Source organism: Triturus cristatus, chromosome 4_2 (assembly GCF_964204655.1).
Source record: "Triturus cristatus chromosome 4_2, aTriCri1.1, whole genome shotgun sequence".
Classification (NCBI taxonomy): Eukaryota; Metazoa; Chordata; class Amphibia; order Caudata; family Salamandridae; genus Triturus; species Triturus cristatus.
In genome coordinates this window covers 571,986,702-572,012,624 of record NC_140586.1, presented here as the reverse complement: position 1 = coordinate 572,012,624, position 25,923 = coordinate 571,986,702, and the positions used below count along the sequence as shown (strand labels likewise).

Here is a 25,923-nt window from a genome sequence, read left to right as displayed (position 1 = left end):
TTTAAAGCATTGGTCTATTTAGGCATATTTTGAACAGTCTTCAGCCCCTGAAGTAGGAAATGACAAGAGAGGAGAACATGGAGTGCTGTATGTTTATTAATTACAGCTGGTGTAAAGTAAAATCAAACACAACTCTTAACGTGCCTATTTGCTGCTAGTATATAAATGAATTATATCATTAACTCTCCATAATGTGATTAGTGCATCAAAGATTGAATACACTTGACAAAAGTGAAACAACGTATTGGTAAAGAGGGCAAAATCTAGACATTTACATAAGAATCAACATTTTATTTGTGAAAAGAACGGCACATGGTCTTTTTCACAAACGATGCCCTTAATTAGAGCATTTATTTACTTTTTAAGTACTCACTATCTTGTTCATAGCAGAGAACATGTCCAATGTCAATGTAGATGTAATGCCAGTTGATAGGGAGGTGGAAGTTTGATCTGAATGCTTACAGCCTCACTCAAGAAACACAGAGGACTACATAAGCTGATGTTCAAACAACATCGATGGGCACTTAGGCGAGGAAGAAGATAATTATAGACACCTCTTAGGCTCTCTTAATCTAGTCTGAAAACCAAAGTGAAAGGATTAGTTTTAACATGGATTTGTGAACAAAAGGTAAGGACTAGGCCCTTATTATGAGTTTGGTGGTCCTCCTGTGGCCCGCCACCGCTGCGCCGACAAGCGGACCGCAAAGCACATTGTGCGCCTGTCCGCCAGATTATGAGAATAAACCGTGGCAAGAGGGCAGTGCAGCGGCGGTCTCATGGCGGTGGGCTGTTAGGCTCATAGGAGAGCCTAACATGCAGCCCACTGCAGTGACAGTGCCTGCAACACATTTCTGCATTGTGTGGCATGCATGATACAATGTGTAGGAATGGGGGTGTAATTACTTGGGGGCACAACATGTGCCCCCCCTGCATGCACCCCCAGGCCCGGTGCGGTAGAGGCCCTGTTCGGGCCCCCTTAGTTGCCTCTCTGCCACTCTTTTCATGGTGGGCTCATCGCCATGAAAGGGGCGGTTGACAGGCAAGTTGTAATGTGCAGCACTGCCAGCATATTGCTGCCCCTTCCGTTGCATGACCGCTGCGAGATCCTGGATCCCCTGCAGATGCAGCAGTCCTGTGGCGGTCCAATTACCACACTCTGAATACTGCGGGTGGACCCGCTGTGTGGCGGTGGTCAGACCGCCACCAAGAGAACGGCGGTCCTATGAACCAATGTACTCATAAAAATGCCCTTCCTCTGAGGTCTGTCGTGAAGCAAGACTTGCATTTATCGCCTCTTTTGTGCAAAACAACAGATACACTTCAAAGCAATAGCTCAACCTTGCATGCTATGCGCATGCCTTTCTTTTACAAGGCATGGCCGAATGAAAAGGGGCTAATAGATACCACAAACAAAGCAGTAAGGTCCGCTGCAACTGAATAAATGTTGATCTAAACCCCTGAGTAACTTTGTCTCAGAGGTAATGCTACTGTTCTCAAGCACACATTGGATGCAGACTATTTTTCTTTCAGACAGACCAGAGCACCACCAATCATTGCCTGGAAGGTATTTGGAAGTCCTCTTGATATTAAATTTGTTTTTTTATGTGCATAAACCATTAAACATGAACGTCATCCATATCTGAGATGCAGATATGCACACAGAGAACTCACAGTTAGCAGAGCTCAGTGTTGTATTTCTTGACCTGTGCAAGAGGAATATGTGACGTTACAACGCGGTCGTTACACCGCAGTACGTTACATCGCAGTTATTACAACACAAGTCGTTACAACAACTTGCGCTGGCGGGTGCTGGACCTAGGAATAATATGATTTACAATTCCAACTCCAACCTAAGTACCAGTAGGGAAGGTGTTGGAATAGCAAATCTTACTATTCCTTAGTGTATATTGCCATCCAGCGCAAGTCGTAGTAACGACTTGCGTTGTAATAACCGTGAAGTAAACGTACCGTGGTGTAACGACCGCGTTGTAAAGGTCATTCGCCGTGCAAGAGATATATTCTCCATCAGGTCTTTACGTACAAAAAGAGATTTCCTGAGATACACATTATAGAGAAGGGGTGTATGTTGATGACCGGTCTTAACGAATGTCTCTCTTTCCAGAAGTGAAAAATTGAAACCATTTAAATCTGGTCTGTCATAGCTGAACATATTACTCTGCAGTATTTCCACATCTATCTATTGGGAAACTGAACTCATCTCTGTGATGGAAAACTTGAGCGAATCTCTCCACATCTAGTATTTCCACATCTCAGTGATGGTAAAAGGTTTGCGGGCCACTTCACAATGTTTTTTATGAGAGTTAATGTGACTTACTCCTGAGTTTGCAGGAGTAAGCCACACTTATTCATGAGAAAAAAGTGTTGGAGCTCACGCCTTGAATTGAGAAGAGCCTACTGCTGGCACTTAGAAATGGCTGCTTCAAACCAGAGATTTTTTTCATTCTTCTGTTTAAAGGTTCAGTAGACCATCCTAATGCAGAAAAAAACCAAGAAATACCAGTCCTCTATAGGCCTGATTACGAGTCTGGTGGTCCAAGAACCAAAAGACTCGCGGTGCACGGTGGTGGTGGTCCAGCCACTGCCGCACCGGCAGTCCGACCGCCACATTATGAGGTGAGCAGTCAGATGCCACCACTGTTCCCTGGAGGTTTTGCGGTGGTCTGAGGCCGTGACTGACGTGGTCCCGCCAAGCATATTGAGAGTTTCCTCTCCGCCGGCGGTGTCATGGAGGTTCCTCTTCCATGTATACAGTGGCAGAGAGGAATTATAGTGCCTTCTCCACATGTGGATGAACACAGAGGGGCATAACATGTGCCCCCCTGTGTGCATGCACACCAGTTCCTGCATGGCATGGACTTTCAAGACCATGCCGTGCAGGAACCTTGTTGTGCGGTCCCGTAGCAGGGCCCAGTGAGTCTCAGCAATGGCGTACCGCCTGCTCCCGCACCACCAGAACTTGTAATCAGGCCCTATGTGGGTCCATGTCAACAAAACACTGCTTTCTTAAAAGAGAAGGATAATTTTGACTCGGTTTATATTCCTCTGTATGTAACTATACATCAAACGTGCCAAAACAATAACAAATTCACAAATTAAACAAGTTTTTTTGAAGAAGTTCACTAATGCACATTTTATGATACTATCTGTGAATAAATAGTTCTCTTTCCAAAATACTTCTCGATCTTTTAAAAAAGGATTAAGCAATGCCTCTTTTAACTTTAATTCTTTGTTTTCTAGAAATGTTAGCTCTGGCGCTGGCATGATTCATGAAGCCTCTGACACATAAAGGTTTCCTTAAAAGGTAAGGACTTAAATGTAAAGAGCAAACAAAATGTGCACAAAGGGGGGCAAATATGAAGAGAGAGCTATGTGCTTCCTTAACATATTTAAGTGGTAATTGCCGTTATGTTTTTAGCATTTATTTACGGTTCTGACAGAAAATACAGTAACAACAGAATTCCAATGCAACTATCATTACTGGTTACTCTGATGTCAGAGTTATCTTGAAATAATGCATTAGATGGTAGTTTTTTTTATTAAAGCCAGGTTGATACCCAGGAACTTTGAACATGAGGTTAGGCAAATATTTCACTTAATGAATTAAATAAGCACTCTATTATGTTTGACATAAACAAATGTTTATTTTTTTCTGAAAACTTTTGCTACATTTTTCTCTTCTTAGTGCTACCTAAAACGTATGGAGCTGTAGTCCCTTACATATTGAATCGGAGAGACGTTTTAAAAACTGAAACATATTCACTTTTTTATGATTATGAGACAAATTAAAGAGGGGGTGATGTTTAAAATGATGCTTGATTAAAAGGGGACGTTGAAATGGTTAATGGCTTTTTGATAAATCGTGAAAGCATTGTATGTCAGTAGCAATTTTTAAAGAAAATGTTGTCATATCTTGTCGTGCAAATGTAAACAAATGGAATTTTGTTGCAGCAGAAGCAAGTGAAGAAGAAATATAAAAAGCAGTTAAAGCAGTACCTGACCAGAAAGGAGCAGAAGAAGGGGGGACAAAGCTGTAGTCTGGAGAAGTTACAAAAGAAAACCCACACAACAAATGGGGGGCTTAGAGAAAAGGAGAGAAGCAAAATAACATTTAAAAGTTAGCAAATGCTGTATGTAATGTCTTAAAATTATAATTTTGATTAAATCATGTGTAAAAGGGAAACAAGTGTTCCCCCTTGGGATAAATGAAAGTAAAATTTGATAAGAGTTAAGATTCAAAATTTCATTTTCATGCTCTAAACATATTCTTTATGCACATATTGTAAAATCAAACAAAGTAAAGGAGTGCAAAAAGTGACAGCTACAAGGAAGCATGCAATTAATCAAAACTAGTAAGTAATATGTGCAAACAGGACAGTTCATTGTTTTCCTTTTATAAGCAGCAGTTTGTGTCAACCCAAAAATTGTTGAAAAAAACCGAAATATTCCATAAAATATTATATGACATTCCAGAAGCTCTGATTTATGGTTGATTTCACAGAGTGGACTTAAAAATCAACCTCTTACTTGAATTTGTATTTGTTACTATGACAATGCATTTTCTGTGTTAACACTATATATCGCCACAGTGTAGCTATAATTAGGTGGGAGTTTCCGTTTTCCGTTTTGCTAATAACTTTGGCACTGTACTATCCCAAAGAAAAAATCATCCACCTTGGCTCTTTCCAGCAGAGTTTAACACTCATCCATCAAGCGGGCCAAGAAAAAAAAAAGGGGGTGGGAGTTCCAGAGAGCAATTTCCCAAGGTAATTCACTAAAACTTTGCTACCCAGTACAGAAACAAGCATTGGCATAGCCAATAGGTCTCGCCTTTGGGACCTTATAAGTGTTTAGTTATCCAGCACAATATCCTTGGTGCAACAAAATCAAGTGTTGCATGGCTAAACACTTATAAGGTCCCAAAGGCGAGAACTATTGGCTATGCCAATGCTTGTTTCCTTTCTTTGCTGCTCCTGACAGTGGGGCAACGCTCCTCCGCCTTAGCGGACGAGCCGCCACTGATTGAGATACGACCATAGCTCCTAATCACTGTGAAGTAAGCAGGTTCCGTCCTGTTAAAATTTCTTGCACTTTTAAATTGCGATTGTTTATACTTTTAAATTGCGCTTGACCAGTTTCAGTCTGATACCAGGCTTACAGCAGCATGAAGCCTGAACGATTGTGTGATAAGTTGTCAGCTCAGAGCGCTTCCCCAGTGTGCCATGACCTTATGTGTTCACCAACTGGCTATATAGCATCACATTTCAATTCATTTTTCTGAATTATGCAAGCCTATCTCCATTGCCCTACTCTGTGTCATCTCGCCTCTCCTAAACCACATACTTAACTTGTGAGCCACAATTTAATAAGATACTTGTGTTCTATAAGGCAGCAGCCACTGTAATAATGTAAGTACGTCAAAGCTTGTTTTCTATGCTTTAGCTGAATGGAGCGAGACACACCTAATAACTAAAAGAAAAAGTTACTTACCTTCGGTAACGATATATCTGTAAGAAACATTAGTTAGTTAGATTCCTTACCTTAGAATATCCCCAGGCGTCAGGCTGGATCCGGAAAGATTTTTCGTCAGCAATACCCTTGCGCGTCGGTAGGCATCGTCTGCGGCTCCACGTACGTTGTCGGTGTTGTGATCGGCAGGATGACGTCGTCGGAATACTTAGACGCCGCCCTCGCGCGCTGACATCTGTTCTGTACATAGGTTCCGCGCCAGGAACGCAGAGCCATGCAAGAAACCGACACTGGTGCCATGAAACTAGGGCCCTGAGAGGATGACCTTAACCCTAGATATCAGTTCGCAGAACGGGGAGGATGGGTGGGGCGGTAAGGAATCTAACTAACTAATGTTTCTTACAGATATATCGTTACCGAAGGTAAGTAACTTGTTCGTCTGAAAGAAACAGGTTAGTTAGATTCCTTACCTTAGAATAGATACCCCAGCAATACCAACCCCGGGGGTGGGTCAGTGAACCAAGATCACACCAGGAAGTCCTGGAGAACGGAACGGCCAAAGAAGCCGTCTCTCTGGACTTGGCTGTCCAGGCAATAATGTTTGGCAAACGTGTGCAGCGAGGCCCACGTTGCTGCCTGACAAATGTCCTGCAGAGGGACTCCCCGTTCCAAGGCAGTAGTAGCCGCTGTGGCCCGAGTGGAATGGGCCCTCAGGCCCACAGGAGGATCCTTCTTAGCCAAGGAATAACAGGCCTTAATGCACAAAACGACCCACCGAGAGATGGTCCGCTTGTGCACTGCCCGCCCCTTCTTAGCGCCAACGCAGCCAACAAAGAGTTGGTCGTCCACCCGGAACTGTTTTGTGCGGTCCAGATAAAAGGAGAGCGCACGTTTTGGGTCCAGACAGTGGAGCCTCTCTTCCTCTTTCGAGGGATGCGGAGGCGGAAAGAAGGTGGGCAAGGTAATGGACTGCCCGATGTGAAAGGCAGAAAAGAAGGACGAGTCCTCAGAACAACCTTGTCCGGATAGACAGAAAGGAAAGGAGGTTTAGATGAAAGGGCCTGGAGCTCACTCACTCTCCTGGCAGAGGTGATGGCAACCAGGAAAGCAGTCTTGAGAGTCAGAAGACGAACAGGACAGTTATGAAGTGGCTCAAAGGGAGCGCACATCAGGTAAGTTAACACCAGATTCAAGTCCCACTGAGGCATCACAAAGGGGACAGGAGGAAACATGTGAGTAATGCCTTTTAAGAATCTATTTACAACAGGGGACATCAATCAATCAAATCAATCAAAGACATTTCTAGAGCGCACTACATACCCGTAGGGTCTCAAGGCGCTGGGGGTAGGGGGGGTGCCGCTACTGCTCGAACAGCCAGGTCTTCAGCTTCTTCCTGAAGGAGAGGTGGTCTTGGGTCAGGCGCAGGTCGGTCGGGAGGGAGTTCCAGGTCTTGGCGGCCAGGTAGGAGAAGGACCTTCCTCCTGTAGTCGCTCTTCGGATGCGGGGGACCGCGGCGAGGGCGTGGTTGGCTGAACGGAGGTGGTGTTTGGGAGCGTAGAAGTTGATTCGGCTGTTGAGGTAGCTCGGGCCTTGGTCGTGTAGGGCTTTGTGTGCGTGGGTGAGGAGGCGGAAGGTGATTCTTTTGTTGACGGGGAGCCAGTGTAGGTCTCTCAGATGTCCGGAGATGTGGCTGGTTCGTGGGATGTCGAGGATGAGTCTGGCTGAGGCGTTCTGGATCCGCTGGAGTCTCTTCTGGAGCTTGGCGGTGGTACCGGCGTAGAGGGCGTTGCCGTAGTCCAGTCGGCTAGTGACGAGGGCCTAGGTGACGGTCTTCCTGGTCTCGGTGGGGATCCACCAGAAGATCTTCCGTAGCATGCGTAGGATGTTGAAGCACGCCGAGGAGACGTTGTTGACTTGTCTGGTCATGGAGAGGGAGGAGTCCAGGATGAAGCCCAGGTTGCGTGCATGGTCTGTCGGTTTGGGTGCGGTGCCCAGGGCGGGAGGCCACCAGGAGTCGTCCCAGGCAGAGGGTGAAGAGCCCAGGATGAGGACCTCCGTCTTGTCTGAGTTCAGTTTCAGGCGGCTGGTCGTCATCCACTCGGCTACCTCTTTCATCCCTTCGTGCAGGTTGGCTCTTGCGGCGGCGGGGTCGTTGGTCAGGGAGAGGATCAGCTGGGTGTCGTCGGCGTAGGAGATTATGCTGAGGTTGTGTTGGCGTGCGATGGCCGCGAGGGGGCTCATGTAGACGTTGAAGAGGGTGGGGCTCAGCGAGGATCCTTGGGGGACGCCGCAGATGACTTCGGTGGCCTCTGACTTGTACGGTGGTAGGCGGACTCTCTGTGTTCTTCCGTCGAGGAAGGAGATGATCCATTCCAGAGCCTTGTCCTGGATTCCGACGTTGCTGAGGCGCTGTACTAGGGTGCGGTGGCAGACAGTGTCGAATGCCGCGGAGAGGTCTAGGAGGATGAGGGCCGCTGTTTCTCCGTTGTCCATCAGGGCTCGGATGTCATCGGTGGCGGCGATGAGGGCGGTCTCGGTGCTGTGGTTGGCTCGGAAGCCAGACTGTGAGGGGTCGAGGGATCCATTCGTCTCGAGGAAGGCGGCCAGCTGCTTGTTGACGGTCTTCTCGATGACTTTGGCTGGAAACGGGAGGAGCGAGATGGGGCGGTAGTTCTTGAGTTCGGTGGGGTCCGCTGTGGGTTTCTTGAGTAGAGCGCTGAGTTCGGCGTGCTTCCAGCTCTCGGGGAAGGTGGCGGTGTCGAAGGATGTGTTGATGATGTCTCGCAGGTGGGGTGCGATGACAGCGTCGGCCTTGTTGAAGACGTGGTGAGGGCAGGGGTCGGTCGGTGATCCGGAGTGGATGGAGTTCATCGTGCGGATGGTGTCTTCGGTGCTGATCGGGGTCCAGGCGTGGAGGGTGGTGGTGGGGGGTGGTTGTTCGGTCGTGGTGTGCGTTGGTTGGTTGTTGAAGCTGTTGTGTATGTCCGCGATCTTGTTGTGGAAGTATGAGGCGAGGGAGTTGCAGAGGTCTTGCGATGGGGTGATGTCGTTGTTTCCTGCGCTGGGGTTGGATAGCTCTTTCACGATGTTGAAGAGTTCCTTGCAGTTGTGTGCGTTGTTGTCCAGCCGGTCCTTGAATGCAGTTTTCTTGGCGGCACGGATCAGCTGGTGGTGCTTCCGGGTGGCAAGCTTGAAGGAGGTCCTGTTGTCCGGTGTAGGTTCCCTTCTCCAGACTTTCTCGAGGGCTCGGCAGTTCTTCTTGGAGCTCTTGAGTTCGTCGGTGAACCATGGGGCTTTCTTGCTGCCGGGTCTGCTGGGCGGGGTCCTCAGCAGGGCGAGCTCGTCCGCGCAGTTGCTGATCCACTTCGTGAGGTTGTCGGCGGCCTGGCTGGGGTTCGCTGAGCTGGCAGGAGGGTGCTGGCTCAGGGAGGTGGCGAGCTGGTCGGCTGTGATCTTGTTCCATCTTCTGCGGGCAGCCTGTTGCTGGTGGTGGTGGGTCGTCGTTCTTTTGAAGGTGAAGTGGACGCAGCTGTGGTCCGTCCATTGAAGCTCTGTGGCGTGGCTGAAGTCGATGTCTGTGCAGGAAGAGAAGACTACGTCGAGTGTGTGTCCGGCGAGGTGGGTGGGGGTGGACACCAGCTGCTTGAGTCCAAGATTGGCGAGGTTGTCGAGCAGGGTGCTGGTGTTGCGGTCGTTGTTGTTCTCCAGGTGGAAGTTGAGGTCCCCCAGGAGGATGTAGTCAGCGGAGGGGAGGGCATGCGGGCTGACGAAGTCGGCGATGTCCTCGCTGAATCGGGTGCGTGGTCCCGGAGGTCGGTAGATCAGGGTGCCTCTGAGGGTGGTCTTCGGGTCGGTGTGGATCTGGAAATGCAGGTGTTCGGCAGTGGTCAGGGTGTTGTCGGTGCTGGTCGTGAGACGGATGGTGTTCCTGTGGATGATGGCGATGCCTCCTCCCATCTGGTTGGCGGTGCGATCCCTCCGGGTGATCTTGTAGCCCTCTGGGATGGCGATGGCGATGTCGGGAGCTGAAGAGGCGTTCATCCAAGTCTCCGTGAGGAAGGCAACGTCCGGGGCTGTGGCGTCTAGGAGGTTCCAGAGTTCGATGGCGTGTCTGTGGACGGAGCGGGTGTTGAGCAGGATGCACTTGAGGTGGGTGCTGTTGGTGTTCGCCTTGGCGGGTGCTGGTGCGAGGCAGGTCCGGATGCAGGTGAACTTGCAGGCGTGGCAGCTGAAGGGTCCGTGGGTGCGTCGTGGTGTGGCTCGGTAGCATCCTGGGAATCGGCCGGTGTTGAGTGCGATGAGGGTGGCGGCGGTGTACGTCAGGCGGGTCGGTCGGGGTCCTCGTGGGCCAGGGGTCCTGAAGTTCTAGTGGGACATGAAAAGAGAAGGGTGATCAGGAAGCCTTAAGAAGGCAGAAACAGCTGAAAGATATCCCTCGATGGTGCCCAGAGCAGAGCCCTGCTTGGCCAGGGAAAGAAGAAAGAGGAGAACCTCAGAAAGAGGGGCGGAAAGGGGATCCACAGCCTTTGCTGTGCACCATGTCACAAATTTGTTCCACCTGCAGGCATATACCGTTTTAGTGGAGGGACGCCTGGCTGCCAGAATGACATCACGGACTTCAGGAGGCAAGTCAAATGGCATCAACTGCCGCCACTCAATCTCCACACATGGAGGTGGAGGCTGGACAGGTTCGGGTGGAGGACCGTCCCCTGCTGCTGCGACAGAAGGTCCTCCTGAAGAGGCAGCCGAAACGGGGGATAGATTGACAGACAGAGTAGCTTGGGATACCAGTATCTTCGTGCCCAATCCGGAGCCACAAGGATGACTTGGGCCCGGTCGCGCCTGAACTTCTTCAGCCCTCTGGGCAGAAGTGGTATAGGCGGAAAGGCGTATAACAGACCGCAACTCCACTCATGACGAAAAGCGTCTCTGAGCGAGTGCCGCCTTGGAAATTCCAACGTGCAGAACTGATGACATTGCGCGTTCTCTTCGGAGGCGAATAGATCTAACCAAGGCTCTCCCCATTTCCGAAAGAGGCCTTGCGCCACATCCGAGTTCAGACGCCATTCGTGATCCATCATGCACCGGTGGCTGAGTTTGTCCGCCTTGGCGTTGAACCCCCAGGGTTAAGCCCTGTTGTTCCAGCCATGTCCAGAGGCGCAGAGCCTCCTGACAAAGGGCGCACGACCCCACCCGCCCGGTTTGTTGCAATACCACATGGCAGTGGTGTTGTCCGTGAACACCTGCACTACACTTCCCTGGACAGAGGGAAGGAATGCCTTCAGTGCAAGCTGGATCGCCCGCAGCTCCAACAGGTTGATATGGAGCCGGGACTCCGCCGGAGACCAGAGACCTCTGATCTCCGCCTCTCCCATGTGGCCCCCCGTTCCCAAGAGGTATACATCCGTCACCACTGTGTGCTCCGGTTGGGGTAGGGAGAGGGATCTGCCACTGACCCAATCGCGGTCCGTGAGCCACCACTGCAACTTTCTTGCAGTGCCCTCCGAGATCAGGACGCCCACTAGAACTTCAGGTCCCACTGCAGAGCCCGCATCCGCCACCTGGCATGATGTACCAGCAGGATGCAGGAAGCTATCAGACCCAGCAGCCGCAAGGTCAACCTGACCGAAACTCGGGATAAAGGCTGAAAGATCGGAATCAGAGTCTGAATATCCCGAACCCGCTGTTCGGGAGGTTAGACCCAAAACTGCGCCAAGTCTAGAATCACTCCGATGAAGAGGAGCTGCTGAGAGGGACTCAGATGTGACTTCGGCACGTTGATGGAGAACCCAGGAGGGCGGCTGTAGTTGGGGGGGGGGGAGACGACTGTTCGGGGCGAGCCCAACTTCAACAACCAGTCGACGAGATAGGGGAAGACTGGAACCCCTAATCTGCGCAGATGAGCTGCGACCACCGCCGTCACTTTCGTGAACACCCGAGGGGCACTGGTGAGGCCGAAGGGGAGCACGGTAAACTGAAAGTGCTCATGGCCTACCGTGAACCGCAGGTAGCGCTGGTGGGCCGGTAGGACGGGGATGTAGAAATAAGCGTCCTGCAAGTCCAACGCTACCATCCAGTCTCCAGGGTCTAGGGCAGCCAGAACCTGAGCTAAAGTCAGCATCTTGAACTTCTACTTCCGGAGGAATGCGTTGACGCCCCTGAGGTCCAGGATAGGGCGTAGGCCCCCTTTGCCCTTCTTGGGAACCAGAAAGTAGTGGGAGTAACAACCCTGTCCTACTTCTGGGCCAGGAACGTGCTCGATGGCCCCCTTGGCCAAGAGGGCCGTAACTTCCTCCTGCAGAAGTTGCAAGTGATCCCCCGACATGCGGTGGTACTGCGGTCGATTTGAAGCACCCACCTGTCCGAAGTGATGGTACGCCAGTGGAGCAGGTGATGGCGAACCCTGCCTCCCACTGGTGTGTAATGGGCCTGAAAGCTCAGACTAGAAAGGCTTTGAGGCAGATGCTGCGGGAGCAGATGTGGACTGACTGGCTCTCTGTCCCCCTGCTCCGTCACGGCAGAATCCAAGTCCGCGACCGCATTGAGACTGGTTCCGCGGCCTGTGGCCACAAAAGGGACGACAAGCTGAAGTTTGCTGGCGCTGGGCCGAGAGGCCCAAGGACTTGGCCGTAGCCCTGGAGTCCTTAAAGCACTCCAGCGCACTATCCGCTTTGTCTCCAAAAAGGCGACGGCCATCAAAGGGCTTGTCCATGGGGGTGCTCTGGACATCCCCTGAAAAGTTTGTGGACCGCAGCCAGGCGCGACCACGAATCGCCACCATCGTTGAAATTGCTCTACCTCGCGAGTCCGTGGTGTCAAGTCCACATTGAATGGAGTACCGTGCTGCATCACGCCCCTCAGCAAGAGCCTGGGCGAGCCGTGTCCTGGCCTCCTCTGAACACTGGGGCAGCACGTCCGCCACCGTATCCCACAAAGAGTGGGTGTAACGGTCCAAAAGGCACGCAGTATTAATGGACCGCAAACCCAGACTGAGGGAGGAAAACAGTTTCTTGCCAAACTGCTCCAACCTTTTGGATTCCCGATCCTGAGGTGCGGATGGGAAGGTGGTTTGGGACGCGGAGGCCTGGATGACCAGACTCTCAGGGTTGGGGTGTACGGACAGAAAGCTGGGGTCGCCGGGAGCTGGTGCCGGCCACGTTCCGATCCACAGGAGAGACTGTGGAGGGCTTGGACCAAGTGCCCATCAAAACGTCGGTGAAGGCCTCAATGAACTGCAGTAGAGGCTCCGAAGAGCTTACCGGCGGTTGAAGCACCTCAGTGAGGAGGTTAATCCTCACAGTCGCTGCATGGAGCTCCAGGTGTAAGGCCTGGGCTGCCCTGCGCAGCACCACAGCATTAGTCGCACCCTCCTCCGTAGCCACGGAAGGAGGAAAGATGAAACCAGTGTCAGGCGAAGTGTCTAGACCACTGGCATCCCCCAGCTCGTCTGCCCAGTCCTGACTTAACTGGCACTGCTGTGCCAGAGGGTCCTCAGACCTCTCCCAGTCCTCCCCTTCATCCGTCTCCTGGTAAACAGGCAGAAAGGACGGAGCCGGGTCATAGATGAAATTCTCAACCATCGACGCTGGACCCTGACCGGGGCTAAAACCAGGGACGGCGTCGTCTGAGGACGGCACCGGGAGCGACACCATGGGGGAGGAGTCGTGAGTTCAACCGGCGTCGACCGGGATCCAGGCCTGGATCCCACGGGGTCCTGCGGCGTCAGGACTGAAGTCGACGACGGCGCCGGGGCCAAAGCCGCCGGCTCGCTATGACACCCAGTCGGACCTGCGGGGCCCGGAGGCACGCCGGCAGGCCTCGACGGCGGAGCAAGACTCCTCATGGCCACGAGGAAGTCTCGGATCTCACCTGGAGTCGCATGAGGCCCAGGGACCGGATGGTATGGGGCCGGATGCGACTCCTGCGGCTCCCGTGGAGACACACGGGAGGTGCCACCCGAACCCTCGGCTGAGTCGCGTCCGGGAGTCAGAAGAGCGGTGTTGCTTCTTCAACTTCTTTTTACTATGCCTCGATTTACCTGAATGCGAGGAGTTGGATCCCGACGAGCGGTGATGACTTCGGCTCCGCGACCGGTCCCTCGACCTCCTCTTCGACCGGGACCTCGAGCGGCGCCTAGAGCCGACTGTCGGATCTCGAGGAGCTTGAGGGACCGCTCCCGCCTAGCCTTCGAGGTCAAGGCCCGGCTTGTCATCGTGGTCGGCACCAAGACAGTAGAGACACCGATGGTGGGGGTCGGTAACCGACATCAGTCGGTGACAGACGTCACACGGCTTGAACCCGGGCATCCCTACCGACAACTCTTTTGTTATTGGGTCTGGGCCCAGCGGATGAGGTCCCTGGGACCTAAGAAGGCTCAGGGAGAGGGGCTTATTGGTCCCCTCCCTTTTTTTAAATTTTATTTTAGCATCAGGGAATGGGGACCTGGGTCCTTTTAAGGCTCAGGGCGAGGGTCCACACGCCCCCCTCTCATTAGATTTTGGCCCCTGGGGATGGGGTCACACGGGACTAAGAAGCCTCAAGGAGGAGGACAGTGGGGCCTCCTCCCCTGTTTAATTGGTTTTGGCTCTGGGGGATGGGATTTCCTTTGCCATTTAAGGCTTTGGCAGGGGGGACATCTCAAAGGCTGTGCCCAGAGTGGGGTTGTCTGCTTGTGGGCAGCTGGAAGCAGGGCATGGCTGCAAGAACTGGCCCTGCAGCTAACCCCATTGCTTGTGTGAAGAAAGACGGTGCACAGCATGGGACTGGCTGCTTGAGAGGGGAAGTTGGATGTCTAGGGTGAGTTGGCACCAGGGCCTGGCTATAGCTAAGACCCTGCAGCTAATCCCTGCTGTCTACAGCCAAAGGCCATAAGCGGCCCAGTTTGGCTTTACATATGGTAATAAAATACAACTTTACTTTGAAAAGAACCCTAGCTAGAAATTAACTGAAAAAAACAAAGACTAAATTAACGTTATAGTTAGGTGTGATAAAAAAAATCTGTTCGTTTTTAAAAGAAAACTGAAATTCACTGAAAAAACCAAAGAGTAAAACAGCATTGAATATGTAGGTGACAACATTAAAGTTGCAAACTCAAAAACACACAGAAACTCACCAGTTATATTCAGCAGACCTAACTATAACTTGTGCCCCACCATGCACTGCTTATGACCTCACATATTACACCACTCATGACATGTTCTAAGACATAATTTATGTCATCACCGATTCCACCTCAAATTACATAACTGGATAATAAGATATATTATAACCCAGTGGCGGTCGCCACTAGGTTGTTATAGTTAGGATCGTGTTTCCATAGGAAATGCATTTTTTGTGTTGCTAATAACTTTGGCGAATTTCCATGAAACTTTAAACAAATGTGTTTCCCTCATTAATTTTCATATAGAATCTTTTGACACAGCTACAGCCATAGCTGTGTGCAGCTAGATTAAACCAATCTGCATGCTAAATAGGCAGCAGCAGCCAGTGCATGAGAGAAGAGTCACTGGGTGTGTTTGCAGTGTGACCAACATCCAGCACCAGAGCAGAAGATCCACAGGCACAGTCACTGTGTGAGCAGTGTTCCAGTGGCAAGGAAGAAGAGCCGCTGAGCATGCTCACCATGTGAGCAGCACCCCACCAGAAGGGGCAATAAGCCAAGAGGACCGCAGGGAAACTATCTGCTGTTCAACTTATGTAAAAGAGGACATTCACGTGTAAGACATATAATTTATTCAAAAAGATCATATGCAAGGTAAAAAAAAGCTGATGGCCTACTTTATCAAGGGTTATGGAGTGATTCAACAGGGTCAGGTCTGTCACACCTCAGCTATCCACAATGATACACTAAAGCAAAGTATTGACATTAGCACTGACTCAGTGTGTCTAAGGTGGCAGACACTCACTTGGGCCAGATACAGAATGCTCTCTGCGTATTTAGCATTGCTGGGGTATGGTTTAGGGATACAGGCTGTGAGAAAGTAAATTATTAGTTGGGGTAGATGGTAGTCTAAAAGTAAAAATGTCACTTACTTGTTAGGTTCAGTTAAAGGTTTCAGTAATTTATACATGAGCTAAACCCTTGGTAACTATGGCATAGTCACTGCACAGAGCAGACAGGCTTAACTTAATGAAAATGTGAAAAAATATAGAAACAGCTAAAAGTCCAAAACACAAAACAATAAAATCCATTCACGTTACAAAAATAAAGAACAATATTATGAGCAAAATGAAAACAAAAATGCAATGAAGGGAAACAGATTTATGAATCTTTAAAAATGTATGTAAAAATAGTGCCAAAAATCACACAGCACCAATGGTAGTCAATGGTCATGGTAGACTGGGACCTAGGCATAGTTGCAGGCTGACTGCGATGGAGCATGGATCAGATACACGAACCACGTTTGACACAGTTGGAGATTACACCTTGAGACTTAGGGGGTCATTACGATGGTGGGCAGTCTAGAGTCCGCACGCCATCGCAATGGTGACTGGGACCGCCCGCTTGTAAGGCAGCGGTTCAACACCACGGATTATGATGTGACTGCCACCATGGCAGTCACATTCAGCCCATTTAACATTGCAGCGGGTGCTGCTGGCTGCAGCACCCGCCACAATGTTAAACAGCCATGTTGTGCATTTCCCTGCACTACGTGGCAGGCACCACACTGTGCCTGCCACGTAGTGCAGGGAAATGTAGGGGGTACCCCCCAGTGCACCACCACCCCCCCAAAACAAGGCGGGTCCGCAACAGACCCCCAAAGCCAATCCCCAACAGCCTTTTCATGGCAGTTTCACCGCCATGGAAAGCCTGGCTTGGGCCAGCATTGTAATTTGGCGGACGGTGCCTGCTAGGCACCGCCACCATTCAAAACATGCAGGCCAGTCCACATGGCAATCAGAACGATTGCCTATGGCGGAACGGTGGCGGGTGGTCTTTATGACCGCCATGGTACCAGAACGATTCCCCCTGCCAATGTAATATGGCGGGGGGAAAATTGCTGTCTGATGTTTTGCAGGAAAATTTCCAAACGTGAGAAATTCTAATTTCACGCCCACAGAAGTCTTCTAGCAGGGCAGATACTTTTGGCATCTTTGCCTGGTCGAGATTTTTGCCTTCGCACTTAGTCTCTTTTTTTTAGTGTTCGGAATCCTTAAGTGGGGAAAGGCTGCAGCTGTATCCAACGCTGAGTTCCATGAAGTCGTATATATTTTTGGTGTGGGTCCGCTGAATCAGATTGGGCTGGTCCGACAGTTCAGTGTGTGGGCTCGTTTTGTGGCCCTGTTTTATGGTCTGGTGTGCATTTTGTTCTCTGGTACTACCACAAATTGTACTTGCAGCAAGCACAAATGCAAGCAGTCACCCATAGCTTTACAAAATACATATATAGTCTGTCTTTACAAGTTCAAGACTGGCCTGACTTCCAAATGTGGACCACTTTTTAAAGTATCTGATCACAAACGTGTGCCATTTTAATTTTGATGCCTGGGCATATTGTGCGTTTAACCCTGGTGCTAGTCATTGTAAGAACATATTAACTCTAAATTCCTACATGTCCTATTTTTAAACACCTTGTATCCTGTCTTGTGGGATAATAGGCCTACACAAGGGCAACTTCTTAACATTCAAAAGGAAGGTTTTCTTCTGTCATAAATGGTTTATTTTAACAGGTCGGGCAGCGTGTATTTAACTGCAGGTGCTAGGCTACATTGGTAAGCGTGGAGTCATGTTCGCCTGATCACACTAGTGGATGGCACAGTAGTGTTGTAATCCATAGGTGACATTTAACTTTCCATGCCATGTGTGTATTTTGGGCACTATATTGCCGTAAAGTCCCTATGGTCTGACTACATCCTATGTAGTACTCAACTCCGTCTTGACTAATGGAGGTCGCCATCTTTCATGATCTATGCATAATCATTGTCATGACTGCTATATGATAGAGATGTCACTTGACCTTATCTTTCTAAGAAATGTGACAGAATCAAGCCCTTCGATCAATGACACATATACAACCAACAAGGCAACATATGTCTGGGTAAAATGCCTATTTTCCACCATGTTAAGGTTTATTGAAAACACATGTCAACATATAACCAAGATAGTGTAGTCTGAATGGACGTCCTTGTTCATAAGGAAATGTCAAGAACGCATAGCTTCATACGCATAATTTATGTCAGACATTCTTAAACTTATGTCAGAAATTCCAGTCTCTGATAAGGTTTAGTACAAACTTCTCTAACAAGTAGCTTGATAGCTACTGGTACCTCTACAGCTACATGTGAATACCTCTCCTGTGTACAGTGTAACTTACTATAGTAAGAACCTTTGTTAGTTTGAATTATTATTTGAATGTATGTATACTAACATTGAAAAGTATCTATTTTATATGAAAATGTGTATTTTCAGACCCCATAATTTCCAGAATATATTTAAATCTGATATTTGAATGATAAATCATGCAGCATTGGGACACTTACAACTATATTATTACTTTGATGCCGGGGGCACTGCAGCTTTGGTTATGTATTACGCTTGTAGAGGAATGACTATGCCTTTTTTGCATTACTGCTGGCAATTCTGCACAGAGGTGACTGCTGCTGGTAATTCTGCATTTGGTGTACACTAATGTAATCTTGTCTAATGGAAATTGTCTCACCTACTGCTGGCATACTTTGCAGATGCTGCATCTTGTCTGAGGCCAAAAAAACTGAGACCAGAGGAAGACTGACTGACTGCTACCAAAGTGTGTTTGCCCTTCGCTGGGAACACTGTCTCCATGCCTCAACTGATGAAGACAGACTATGCAGTCAACAAGGTATGCCAGGCGTCTTCTGTCCCTAAGAATCCCTAGACTGCATGTTGCTCTGCCTTCCATGCTCTCACAGCACATAGAAGTAGATGTTAGGGTGTTAGGATCTAGATTACCTATTAAATTACATTTTAAACAATGATAGAAGTTTTCCTTCAATTCTAATTATTCATAATGTGCCTTCTTGCTGGTTTTACAATATTCTGTGTATTTGTTTTAGATGTCTTGAAAAACAGATTGTTCCTGTAGTAATAAAAACATTTTACTTAAAAGCATTAATTCTTCTTAGTTCAGTGTGTGTGATATTGTGAATAACAAAATGAGGTTTGTTTCCACGGTGCTCCTGATCCCTTTAGGGGATTTTTAGAAACCCAAGAGCAATCCTGATATGTATGCATTGAATAGTGTTTTGGAGGGCAACAATAACCTGTCTTCCTATTTATAAAGGGCACATTGAAATGAGTTCACCTGTGTCACCCATGGGTAGAAAAGCACACCTTGTAGAGTTACACCAAAGTCGTAACTTACGCAGCAACTTAAGCAGCCCTATAGTTAAATAGACCAATTGGGAATTAGCCAATTTGTACATATTTTAGTGTTAGAAGCATATGCACAGTGTCCAGGGATGGCTAATGCGACACATACTTATTTCTTACACTTCGTAGCATAGGCGTACTCGCCGTCGCTACTACATCGCCCATAGTTCCATGGGGCAACTTGCTGGTATGACGAGCAGTGTGCGGCCATTTATACCTAATTCATATGCACAGTGACCTCACTAGCAGTACCCCAGTGCAGAGGGTAAATAAACAGCAGCATCAGTCAACAACAAATGTGGGTGACATTGGCCTTTAGTTACAAGATGAGGAAAAATGCTGCTCAGCTCCTGGGTCTCTCTGGCTAACCTATAAAAAGCAGTGCAACCTAGCCCAGACAGAACCGGGGGCTGACATCAGCAACCTTTGTACAGCTATTGCTGTGAATGCTCAGCAGCTATCTGTGGAGGCCCTGCGTGTAGCTGCTATCTGTTCAGCAATCACAGCAACATCTGTGAAACAAAGGCTTCAGACCTGGTTTCATCCCCCTTGGACCGAAAAGTCTTTGTTGTTTTAACTAGGACATTGTCATATAGCCCACCGTAGTTGGCTATACTGGCCATTAAAGCCTGCTCACTTGTTAAATACACTTTGCCATGGAAAACGGTTCTGAGATAAATATCTTAAGATTCAGGCAAACCTAGATATAGTATAATGCAGGTGTATAACTAATGTCAATAAAGCTTCAGGGCTAAAATCGGGGCAACCGGGAACATATCAATTCAATAGGATCCTATTTTTTGACTGATTGATGGGGGTCTATTAAAATATATTTTGAATACAAATAGTTTAGAAGTTCTTCTAAGTATATCTATAATATTATTAGTGCAACCAGGATTATGTGCAAGACTATGCTGCGAGTCTCCTAGGTCAGCATGTAGTGGAAGCTTTGCCTATTCAATCAAATGGTCACGAGCCACAGGTAAAGTACAAAGATCAGTTTGGCTGGAGCTGTTTGAGAGAATGTCTTGAATGCTGTAGAGAGCTCAGTGGGCCAATTTATTATATACATATTCAAGGGGATTTGTAGTGAAGTATTCTGAATAGAAATAATGTTATCCATGCAGAAGTAGGAACTTTGAATGGATGTAACTGGGCATCAGTCTTTGTCAGATCTTGTTTGAGTGCTGAGAAAGTCCTGGGGTAAGCCTACTGCAATATATATCTGATAGTGTTCACACTGTCCTCTGTTGGACATGGTTAGTAGTTCTTGTTCATATATTTCCATAGGTCTTTAAAAATGTGGATGGGCTTTTTGTAGGACCACGCTCTGGGATGCAAACATCCTGCACGAAGGTCATCTATGAGCTCTTCTATCTGTTTTCTGCTGGTCTCTCTCTGTTAATTCCTCCTATACTCACAACAGGAGTTTCTGTGATACCATAACCCCCAAACACTTTTCTTTCTTTTTATGGGACTTATAGAAGCCATAACAGGTGCATAATTTCAGCAATGAGCAGAGGCATCCCATTGATACTAGTCAGAGGTAAGGGGTCTTTTAGGGTCTCAAAAAACAAACCACTCTTCGGTTGTGGCATTGTAAAATAAATCCCTTGGGCATAATTAGTAAGATTTTCAGCCACAACCGTAATCAATGCCAAAGGATTTCTGAAATTTAACATTCTCCTAGTGGTGATAAATCCCACAATGTTTCTTCTCTTTTCATGGAAATCTTGTGTCCGACTTTCAGCTATAAAACTGGCTACACAAGCAGCATGCTTGAAAAATATGCCCTTCCTCCTCTAAGTACTATAGGATCTCTGATACATGTCTTCCAAGTTTAAGTTATTGATTTGACTTAAGCTTTACAAGTTCTGATGTGAGCAGACAGTTTCCTGCCATAGGTGTCACAGGATTCATTTTATGAAGACACAAGGGATATTTCTCCTAGAGGAACTTCTAACTTATGGTTCACACATTTCCATTGACACTTTAGATGAGTCCTTTCCTTCACACTCCTATTTCAGTGTCAAACCATCTACAGACCATATATTTGCTTTCATTTCATAATATGAAATTATGTATGAATGCATCATGTTAATACAATCATCTCTAGCTCTGCTTTTGAACACAATTGTCATGGCTGCCACTGTGGAACTTTAAGAAGGCAAGCTTGAAGGTTCTAAACAAAACTGGCTGATTAGTGCTTAGCTGGGTATATGATGGTATGCTTTTCACTAGTGCACAGTGCAGGTTTACAATGTAGGGCAGGTAGTTATTTTCACACAAAGAAATAGCATTCTGCTAAAGACATAAGGCCCTATGCCATGTTGAGTTTCAAGTATAGCGCAAGAAAAGGTCTCGGGGTTCAGAAGACAGCATGCAGATTTCTAAAATCATGCAATCATAAAATATATATAAATACCCATGGCAAAGACAGTAGCACCCTGGGAAAAACACCTAAAAAGGTGGCAGACAATTTGTACCATAAACATTGTAATTCCAGTTTCTTGGCACCACCATGTTCAATTTATACAGACTCATTTGGTACCAAATGGTACAGACCAATTTATTAATTTAGTCTTCTCAGAAAACAATTTGGACATGTAGGTGACATTTCAAAGCAAAGAATACATGGACTACAATACAAGATTTACAATCAGCAATCAAGCATCAGGCCTGGGGGAGCAAAAGATCTCATATTCTTACAGACCACTTTCAGAACTTAAACAAGCTCAGCATGCAGCCTACATACATCTCTTCCAACTATAACATGCTGAATCACCAGATTCTATTAAATTGTCTGCAGGAGTTGAGAGTACTATCAGATGTAGCACTGGGCTGGACTGACATATTTCTTTCAAACAAAGCCGCAAAGCAGTTTTGAATCAAAAGATTTGACTTGGAAACCAGTGCAGTCTGGGGTACACCAAGGATCATCACTATTTCCACTCCTGTTCTATGTATATATGTACCTTGTCACCACAATTACTTCTTTCTACCTTCTTCATTGCATATATATGTTGAGAACTCTTAAATTGACCTCCAGCTGGAAAGGGACTCATGAGACCAAAGAAACCTGACTAAAAGCCTGAAACATATATGGGTGAAGGGATGTTTCCTCTGCCTCAACCTTTTACTTGGCTGCCCATGCTTAGACAATCCCCAACTTTAAATAACAAATAAAAAAACTAGGAGTTCGTTTTCTACTGAGAAGTACTGCATTTGCAGATAAATTATGTGGCTAAAAGTATGCCATTTGCACATAACTTATGTAGTGAAAAGTACTAACCACCAGCTGTTCATGTTGAGAAAAACATGTTCTCTTCTGATTGACAATTATCCTAACAAACTGACAGAGCTTTGGTTTAGCTTAGACTGCACATTTTCAACATCACTGATGGTCTAAAAACAACAAAAAATCCAGAATCAGGTGGCTTGAATCTCAAATAGCACAAGCATATCACACTTGCTCTTGATTTTGTCCACTTGCTTCAATAACAACAGTAGGTTCTTGTGAGGAAAGCGGTTTATTATATGGTGTGGCTGTGTGACGTCAACGTGTAATAATGATATCATTTCATATGAGATCTAGTCAGGTTTGTATGTAAAACCTTTGCTCTGTCCTGGGTATCTGTGGCTCAGAGCAGTGAGGCTTTATCAAAGGACAATTGCAAAGCATCAGGAAGTATCAAAACAGTTGAATTATAAAACAAAACACAATAAAAACCCAGCACTAATTTATAAAAAAAAAAGTTGTATTTGTCTCTTTAAATATACATCTCAACAACAAAAATGCACCAGAGGGATCTGGAGATATAAACTCTCTAAAGAAACAATGAATCACAGCTTTTCAATCAATGCAATAAATCATTTAAATCTAATGTGACTTGTGGTTTAAGGTTAGCCACAACAAGTAACTTGGAAATGGGTATAGAGGCACTCCTGTAAGGTCCAACTGCAATAGGGAGTCAATCACAGTGTTATTTTAGGAATTTTAAGCAGACTCCATCCATTTCCAGGCCCTATGGGTGAACCACCATAGTCGTCAACAGCGTGGTCCTAATGCAAGGGATGCAGGATGCTGAAGATGCTCAAGGATGCTGAGGAGGCTGAGCCAGTGCCAGGGGTCTACCTGTGGCTGATCCTTGGTCCATGAACATAGAGGGGTGAATATGACCCAAGGAGATGATGCCCCATGCAATCAGGGTGAAGTCCAGCATGAAACCAGTTACCATGATCTACTGGTCCCTGGCTGCAGCAAAACCAGGTGTTATCTTTAACTTGCAGTAACTTCTGTGCTGGGTGGCTAAACTGTATTCTGACAACACTCCTGGATACAGCATTGGCATCCACCAGCAGTCAGGTGTCTTGGTGCTGGGCTCTCACAGGCTTCTCAGGTTTTATGTTCCTGTGGATGTAGCAGAGAGTCAGCTGACTGACTCTTGGAGTCAACTTCTCTGTCTGGGGCTCGGGATGACTTTTCCTTGAATGGGACACTACTGTCCTTTCTTTGCTAATCCATGATGCAGTAGGTGCAGTGCAGCCTCTCTTTGTTGGGTCCACAGAACAGCAGAGCAGTCCTTCTTCAGTACTTTCTCCAGCCCATTCCTGATCGGAGTTCCGGGTGCCAAGGTATTTACTTGGGTATACCCCAAAGTATTTCTAATCTTTCTGACCTGAACAGGACCATTGTATTTGTCCTGAAACAAGATATATAAGAACTACCGTGTTCTTTAAACCCGCTTGAGTCTGCTGGGGTGGCATTGCTCTTACCCCAGTGTGAGAGGTCACCGATTATGAAGCATGCCATGATACAGTATGGGTGAGATAACCTCTTAAATAACTTTTCATTACTCTATCCTACTTTTTCCTAACTGTGAAAAGACAGAAGTGACCCTAAATTGAGATTCGCAAGTATCTCATGTGATAATTGTTTGAAATTATGTCTACCCATGAAACAAGAGAATAACTGTCTGATTGACAATGTGGTGCCAACATAGAAAGAGGGCCCACATATGTGGAGCCTCCAATGTGTGTGAAGAAGAATGAAAAGTTGAAAATGTATGCTTGAAGAAGTACAGAGCTTGTGAAAGGGTGAGTATAAGAGTGAGCCAAGTTGAGCAGCAGGAAAATAATTTTAATTGGTAGAGGAATGCACCAGAGGAACTTTGGAAAGAAGTAACCAGGTCGTGGTCTTATCCTAAACATGTTATTGTACTGAGACACGGTATCAGTCATAGAATATGATAGGTTGAGATAAGGACAAACAGTGATCAACCCACAATATTTTGGGTGAAACGATGGAACAACATTCGGGGTGCATGATTACTGGTCCCATGACAGCAACTAAAATATGGTAGGGGAAATCCGCTAATCAAAATGCTTCAAGATATAGCACTTCCTACAGAAACCAGCAGACCAGCACTCACATATAAACTTACCCAACTGAGTTAAATCTTTTTGCAGGGAAAGTGAGTGCAAATATCACTGTAACAGGAACCATACTCATGCATCACGAATGTGAAATAATAAGTAGATTCCAAAGATGTTAGGTATCAATCTTCTGCCTTAATATTTCTACCAGGGATAAAACCATTTATATAACCTCTAGAACACCCTTCAAGGTGCTATATATGCACTGCTATGGTTATTGTCACGTATTATACTGCATACAATATTAGATGGCAAAACTATGCTTGTTAAATACATATGTCCACAATATACCAGACAACGCTTTCTTTGAAAAGGTGAAGGCCCTTTACCTTAAGCATCTGTGGTGCCCTCTTATACACAGAAGGGTCTTTTTAGCACTGTGAAAGACCAAATGATGAATTAGAGCCCATCATGGCAATCACTCAGGTTTGAGTTGACCTTTTCCCCGGTTTGGAACCTGTGATCTCCAGGACAAAGCTGATATCAATGTCAAATGTATAAACCAAGGAATCATCTTCCTAATTTGGGGTTTGACTTCAGACACTTGTTAATGAAATAGGTAAGTAAAGCAGATGCACCACATCACAAGGTGGCAAGGTGATGTAAGTTTATAAATTTAAGAAAGAATATCAGCTGTAGAAGACTTTGCATAGTGTTGACAAACTATGCCCAGCCAAGCAAAATAGAGAAGGCAGTTAAGCTGGACGGACTTAGCAAGCATGGTTATCCTGAAAGGACAGTTATACCTGGCCCACCTGTATAGAAAAGGCATTTTGTTGCATATCCATTGGCATAGTTGTCCTGAAAAGAACACAGATTTAAACCCATAATATAAAAAATAGAACTGAATAGTGATTTTGGCACTTGACCAGTCCAAAATAAACAATTTAACAAATACTACACTGGGCTATATTCCCAATATTGTTGTAAGAGGCCTGAGCAGATAACAGACATTCTGGATGGGATAGCAGTACCTACAAAGGAGACAGAGTCAAGATTAACCTGTAGGTAGAGCTTAATTTTCCGACAGGCTAAAAAGTGAGAAAACTAAATTTAAAAATATGGAAAGACGCTGGAGGAGGGTCTATGCGCCTAATGCCAAACTTGCCTATTTACGTGCTAAAAGAGAGTACCATTCTCTTTGTAGGACAGCCCACGCAGACTATGTCTCCTCAACTATAACTGATGCACAGAATTGCTCTAAAACATTATTTAAGATGCTTAAAGAATTATCAGGCTCTGCAACCCAGCCTATTCCCCCCAGTCTGAATGAAGTGCAATGCGAGGACCTTGCTCAATTTTTTACGAACAAAGTGGAAGCAATATATTCCACTCTGGACGGTAATAAGCCAACAAATTCTGCTCCACCACCATCTACTCATTCCCAGCTAGCCCCTATGATCGATTGTAGAGATACTCGCACTACTGACTCCACCAATAAGCTGGAATATTGGTCACCACTAGACATCACTACCCTTAAACAGCATCTAGGTAGTATTAAATCTGGCTCCCCCCATGACCTCCTTCCTGTCACAGTACTGCAGCAGCTTGAACTGCCAGCACTTACAACTATCGTGGAACTTTTAAACGCCTCCTTAAAGGAGTCCATCGTTCCCTCTGAATGGAAGCATGCAATGGTCATCCCGTTGCTA

The 25,923-nt window shown here is 46.9% G+C and overlaps 1 protein-coding gene across 2 annotated transcripts in view; it reads right to left on the bottom strand.

The window, feature by feature from the left end:
- VAV3 (vav guanine nucleotide exchange factor 3) overlaps positions 1-25,923 on the bottom strand; it is a 1,147,877-nt gene that overhangs the window by 62,607 nt on the left and 1,059,347 nt on the right. The gene's annotated exons all lie outside the window — the stretch shown is intronic.